Here is a 7,451-nt window from a genome sequence, read left to right on the forward strand (position 1 = left end):
AGCTGGGAGAGAGCAGGCTGGCAGGCGGAGTGGTTAGGGGAGATCAGGCAGGCAGGCAGGTGAGCAGTTGGGAGCCAGCAGTCCCAGATTGAGAGAGGGATGTCTGATTTTAGCCCCATAGGGATCGGGCCTAAACCGTCAGTCAGACATCCCCTGAGGGGGCCCAGATTGGAGAGGGTGCAGGCTGGGCTAAGGGACACCCCGCCGTGCATGAATTTTGTGCACTGGGCCACTAGTATATTTTTTTTTCCTTTCTAAACATTTCATAATACAGACCTCACTATTTTAAACAGTGTATTAGTTATCTCTTACTGAGGAACAAATTATCATAACATGTAGCTGTTTAAAATAGTAAACGTATTACTCATAGTTACTGCAGTTCAGAAATCCGAGGGCAGTGTAATGGGTCCTCTGGCTCAGGTGTCAATCACCATGTGGGCCGAGGCTACAGTCTTCTCAAGGCTTGATTTGGGGAGGCTCTGTTTGTAAGCTCACTCACATGGCCTCAGGTCCTTGCTGGCTATTGTTTAGGGACAGGTTCCCTGCCATATGGGCCTCTCCATAGTATTACTCGCAATGTTGCAATTTGTGTCCAGAGTAAGGGCTCAGAGTGAGTGAAAGAGAGACAGAGGAGAGAGGCAACAACACTGAAGCCTAAGTTTGGAATTCACATCCCATCACTTTTATCATATTCTACTCATTAGACGCCAGCCACTAAATGGAGGGGAGCCCAAGAGCGTGCATACCAGAAGGCGGGGGTCACTGGGAGCATCTTAGAAGCTGCCCACTGCACAGTTACAGTCATTTTCTCACATTACAGGGACTCTACTCTTATTGGGATCTGAGGTGAGAAAATAGGGTTTGATAAGGTTTGTTTTAAGCAAAATGAAATTGATTTTAATTTTCTAAACTATAGCCATGGACACAGAAAATGGAATCAAATTGGTCAGTCAGTTCTTAACCTTGACCATTCTTTGGTCAATCACTAAGGCCCTTTCTGAGGCCGCACTATAAATATGCATCCCTATGGCTTTATTTTTTGCCTAGGAAGTAATCCTAACTACATTCTAACCTGGTACAGGTTATTCCTGGAAAAGAACAATGAGATCTAGAATCTTAAAATAATCTCATGATCCTTATCAGAATAGAATTTGGCTATAAATTAGTTACAAATGTCCAGAAATACTCAGTGTGCATCAAAGCCAACATTTTTTTCTGGAACATTCCCAGATGGATCATCTTTCCCTCCTGTCTCTCTCCTACTGATTTTTAAAAAAATATTTTTATTGATTTCAGAGAGGAAGGGAGACGGAGAGAGAGATAGAAACATCAATGATGAGAGAGAATCAATGATCGGCTGCACTCCCCCTACTGAGGATCAAGCCCGCAGCCCAGGCATGTGCCCTTGACCAGAATCGAACCTGGGACCCTTCAGTCCACAGGCTGATAATCTACTCACTGAGCCAAACCAGCTAGGGCATCTCCTGCTGATTTTAAGCAAGGTAACTACATGTTTAAATTATCCTTGGACACCACAATGTATGCCTTTCTCCTGTGTTGTTATTAACACCCCCTTTCATTGTCAAATGTACTCTGGTTTGAACAATAATTATAGAATCATCTTATTTCTAGGTAATGCCGTGTACACTTTTTCTAATTTTTATCTTTTTCTGGGGGGGTTGGGGGATCTTGGTCAAGGAGTTACAGACAGTGGAATGGAGGGAGCACTCCTTGTCCTCTTCTTTTTCTAGCGAGAAAGGTTCAGAAAAGGAAAAATAGAAGGGAAAAGTGAAATGCTCATTACTAACTCTCCCAGTCTCTCCATCTTCCAAGCAGCAGTGCACATTTGACATATATTTAATAAAAGCAGGAAAGGCCCAGACCATTGAACAATTTGAAAAGATATATTTGGACTAATAACACTCAAGGACAACAGGAAGGACAAAGTAAACCAACTCCACAGAAAATCACGGGCAAGCCTGTTTTGACTCCTGGGAAAATGAGAGCGTCCTGGGTACCTGTGGGACAGGCAGAACACACACACTGCAGAGGGCTCTGATCCAAGCCAATCCACACAGGTCACAGTCTCCTGAGCCAGGACTTTCTCTGGGCTCTGACGGAAGAGATCACGCAGACAGGCAACCACACGATTTACTATATACTCTGGCTTTAACCGAAGTCAGGGAAGAAGCGTTGCTCTGTGCAGTGCTGTGCTCAGAAGCCATCAAGCTCAGGCTCAATTTCATTTTTCTTTTCTTTTTAAATTCCAAATTCTTTCTTTATCATGACCTCATCCTCTGCTTTTAGCAAACTCCTCCCTAACTTTTCCAGAGGTAGGAGTTGATGTGAAGACATATTTCTCTTCCTCCAATTATAACGTCACTCACACTGTAATATTATGAGCATGGGAAGGGAGCCCTGTTGCCAGGGAAACCAGAAGCCGTGCACAAGTTCAGCCTCAGTTGGATCCACTACTCTAAACTGGTCAAAATCTAGCTGTGTGAGTGACTCATCTCAATGCTGTAGATATGAGAAGGTAAAATACTTCATCATTCCTATGACTTAATATACATCTTACTCATACCTTCATAAAGTCCCGCTGACCAGTACGTTTTCTCCTGAATTTACTAACTTCACTCATTTATTTCCACTAACGGAGGATGATATTCAACTTGTTTAGAACAGACATGGCATGAGAAGTACCAACCGAAATAGATGTATTCAACCAAATCAGAATGTATACCGGCTGTAGATAAGAACTGAACCGGAGCACAGTAGCCACCAATCGGTGCAGTGTCTAACCTGGATACCTCCCCTTTTTCCTAGCAAATATACAATTGAATACACCAGGTACAATTAAATAAAAATTGGATTTTAATGTGAAATTCATCCATGCCTTCTATGTCAAATCATCATTACAATACATTTTTTAAAAATCATTTTATACATCCCCTTCACGGGAAGAAAGATGGAGAGGGATGTTAAGGGCACTGCATATAGGAAGGTCTCCAAGACATAAGTTATCAGAAAGAACATCTTCACTTCCTAGTGTGGTTTGAGTGGTCCCAGAGGGTGGTCAGTGTGGTTGTTCCTGAACTGTCCTGTCCTCCCCCTGCTGGGTGCATGGCATGACTGCACTCCCCAGCCCCTTTGTGCTTGAGTGGAGCCAAATAATTACTTCTAATCAAAGATTTGTGCAACTTGAAGTACGTTGCTCCCAGGCAAAATGTTGAATTACTGCTGTGAGACCACCTAAGGCCAACTACTATCCTCCCACATTATAGCTGCTACTTCAGCCTTGATCCCCCAGGGAGGGGGCCTTGAATTAGAGCCCTGACTCACAGTGAAAATATAGTGTGAGCAAAAAATAAACTTGGTGGTCTTAAGCCACTGGAATTGTTAGATTTGTTTGTTACTGAGACATACTATACCCTGTCCTGACTGATATATTATAGTTCTAAGATCTTATTATTAGGAGCTTCTGTTTCGTGGCTTTAATTTTGAGATATCCCCTTCAGTGGTTTTAAATATGAAGTCTATACACTCCCTCATCTTGTACACAAAATTTAGGAGGCTAGGGAAGAAGGTCTATGGAGTTCATTAAATCCTCCAAAACTTCTGATTTTAGCGCTATCTTGTTGCTGATTCTTAAATAATCTATGAATTTAGTCTACAACCATGTCAGGTAACCTCTTACTGCCAACTTTTACTTAGATCCCCTTCTTGTCTTTGTAACCTGTTATTACTCATTGCCGTAAACCAATTCCAGCATGTCATAATTTCAAGAGTTTCATCAAATGGTTGATGAGACTTGGGGACTCAACAGGGTTGAGTCACACAGGTAGTCACCCTGTTGGAAATGGCTAAAGGCATTTCCCCAAACCTGAATAGGAAACTGATTGTGGCTGCCAAACAGTTAAAGGGCATCTTAATCTACATGTTATTGCCTCCTACTGGCCAAACACCTGACCGCCAATGCTTTTCAAAATTATATCTCATCTCCGGACTCTTTATTAGTCTCTGGATTCCTATGTCATCTACACGCAGCCCCTTTTCCAGATTCCTGAACCCTTCCTGACGCTGGGACAGGAACCCGGCAACTCATTACCTGGCTCTGACAAACGTGTCCATCACGTGCTTCCTGAATCCGCTCGCAACACATATTTGATCTCAATGAGATCAGTCTTTAAACTACAACTGGTCATTGATGTGTAAAGTAGATATCAGAAAATGTTTTATAATCACTGAGGCAGAGCTCAGTGAGAGCAACAGTGTCAATAGTCCTACTCTGTCTGAGACCTTGTTCCTAAGAAAGATAAGGAAACATGCCTATTAGGAATTTCAATTAGGAACTCCTCAAAAGCCTGAAGGGTCTGTGTAATAAGTAAATTCTCTAGAAGCAGTTCACCAAATGGGTACACAAACCTAGCTTCTTCACTAGTTTAGGTCACTGAATTTCCCTAAACTAGCCCTAAACTGATTCACCTTTAGATGATGTAGTGAAATAATAGTCAACATCATCCTCTTCTTAAATTCTTTAAGAAGCTGAATAAAATGATCTAGCTTAGCATTCCCCTTTCTGCTGAGCCCTGTATTAACTTGGCATGATCCCAACAGAAATATTATATCTGTTGTTCATTTAAGAACATGAAATCCTGCTTGCTTGTCAGTTTTATGTATATCCACATATTCAATTAAGACGCCTCTGTAAGGTTCAGAACATATACCACTGTTGCAAATTCTTATCTCTGTGTAGTTACACATAACTTTGTCATCAGTGATTTATTTTGGATGCCTAGATTTAATTTGCACAGCCAATTCTCTAGTAAGAGTATATTGAATAATTTATAGTATTACATATAAGATATATTAAGAATAACACAATATGCATATATAGATAGGATACAGACAATCTTGAAGCAAAAAATCTATTATTATTTGCTAAAAGAATATAAGCATTTTATATGTAGTATATATATTATTTGTTGTTACTGCACAGCACACTGAACATTTTATGCTTTTCCAAGTACCTGGGAATCATCCTTCTAATATTCTAAAATATGAATTTTAGGGCAAGAGAATTAAATTACATAGACTGTAAAATATAAGTAAGAATCTAATACCCTCTTTCTTTCAAACATTCATTGTAAAAGATATAAATTAGTAGCAGTATTTTTTAATTAGGTAAGAGTTACTTAAATCAAGATCGGTCTGTGAGTGTCCCATTTCTACGTAATTTTAATATTTCAAATAGAATTATGCTCTTCCATGCCTTTTTATACTTATCAAGTATGTTTGCATATTTTCTTCCCTAGAGGAAAAAAAAGTAGTAGAATGTCAGAGTCCCCTGGCGGTAGCCTAAGGGAACTGCACTAGACAGAAGTTAACCAGTTCCAATGAGAGCACAGGTGCGCTCACTTCTCTCCACCATGAAAGAGGCATTCTCCTCTTGACCTGGTGTGAAAGAGTAAAAGAGGTTGTAGCCATTTAAGGAATGAGCAGCCAGAGCCGTGTATCCCAAGGATGTTACCTTACCAGGGGACTATTTGAATGATGAAGTATTTTATTAATAGAACTCTACTGTTTTTCATCAATCCCTCAAGAATAACTATGGGGTTACTAGATTACAAACGGGATAAACTATCACAGAAGTGTCACTTTCTCAGCAACGGTTGGATTGTTTCTTATTAATTTTTTTAATTAAACTATATAATTTCAGGTTAACCTTAAGCCTCACATCGGGAGAGTAATTATTTCCTGTGTGTTCACCACTGGGGGAAAATGAATTTAGATGAAATTTAAAGATATTCATTATTAAATAGTGTACAGACAATGGATACACACACACACACACACACACACACACACACGACCACTACATCATTAATTTCCGTGATACCATCCACAACTCAATCAAATTTTTCCTCTCTTTTTAGAAAGGTCAAATTAACAAGTAACTATTTAGTAACTTAATATATGTTTGATTTCTGCCTCTGAATTCTAATGAAATATTATATTAATTTCTACATTTATTTTTCATTGATTAAAAATAAAATAAGGAATAGTGTATGTATCTTCATAAAGATGCATTCTAATAGCATTTGAACAGGTGCTGTGCATTCCATATGTTAATTCACTCCATAATTCAAGTATATTTAATATTGTATATTATGAATTATTGCACAGGAAATTAATATTGATTGAAAATCTACTAGTGATAGTTATTCATTTAGGCATTTTGCATAAAATTAAAAACAATCATTATAGTTGTATGACAATAATGTAATATCATTTACATAAATTACATATCCTATGTAATAAAGAGCTAATATGCAAATGGACATCACACCATCATGACTTAATGGCTCAAACACTCAACACTGGGGACAGAGGAATGGGGACAAGCCAGGCACAAATGAGCTCACGAGAGAGGAATGGGGACCAGTCAGGCACAAATGAGCTCGCGAGAGAGGAATGGGGACCAGCCAGGCGGAGGCCCGGGAGAGGGACAAGCCACCCGCCCCACGGTCCTGGGCGCCAGCGACTGCACCTGTGGCCCAAGAGAGGGGCAAGCCGCCCTCCCCGCAGTCCTGGGCACCTGTGTCAGCAGCCTAGGCAAAACCACTCGCCCACGGTTTCCTGTGGCTGCAACCAGCCCGGGCGAAGCTGGTCCAGGTCCTGAATGCCTGCGGCCGGTCAGAGGGAGGGAATCCTAGGTCCCAGGTGTGGGGCGAGGCAGAGGTGGTTAGGGGCGATCAGGCCAAAAGGGGATCAGTTAAGGGCAATCAGGCTGGTAGGGGAGCAGTTAGGGGCGATCAGGCAGGCAGGCAAGTGAGTGGTTAGGAGCCTGCGGTTCCAGATTGCGAGAGGCAGTGAGACATCCCCTGAGGTGTCCTGGATTGGAGAAGGTGCAGGTCAGGCTGAGGGACCCCCTCCCCCATGCACGAATTTTGTGCATCGGGCCTCTAGTGTCATTATATTGTCCAAAGTACTTGTTGTTATTATAACAACTAATATTTATTGAGAGCTAAATCACTTGAGCAACTGAAATACGTATTTTCTATTATTTAAACAGCAAGTAACATTTATCAGAAGTTCATTAACAGTGGGCACCATATCAATTGCTCAGTATAGTCTTCTTTGATTGTCACAACAACCCTAAGCTTGGTACTAATAGCCCCATTTTACACTTGAGGAAATAAGGCTCAGAACATGAAGTTTATCTAGGGCCACATTGCTCCAGGATGTCCAGACAAAAGTCCATGTTGTTTCTCCTAGGCCACACTCCCTTCCATGCAAAGCAAAGCTAATGATGACCAAGACTTAGCCATCTTAAGTTCAGTTTATTTCTTTACTTTAGAAGCATGCATTTCCTCCAGATTAAGATGATGGTGATGATGATAGTAATACTAATAACAACCCCATCATCACAACCCATATCTTAAAAATGA

Source organism: Myotis davidii, unplaced genomic scaffold, assembly GCF_000327345.1.
Source record: "Myotis davidii unplaced genomic scaffold, ASM32734v1 scaffold290, whole genome shotgun sequence".
NCBI classification, from domain to species: Eukaryota; Metazoa; Chordata; class Mammalia; order Chiroptera; family Vespertilionidae; genus Myotis; species Myotis davidii.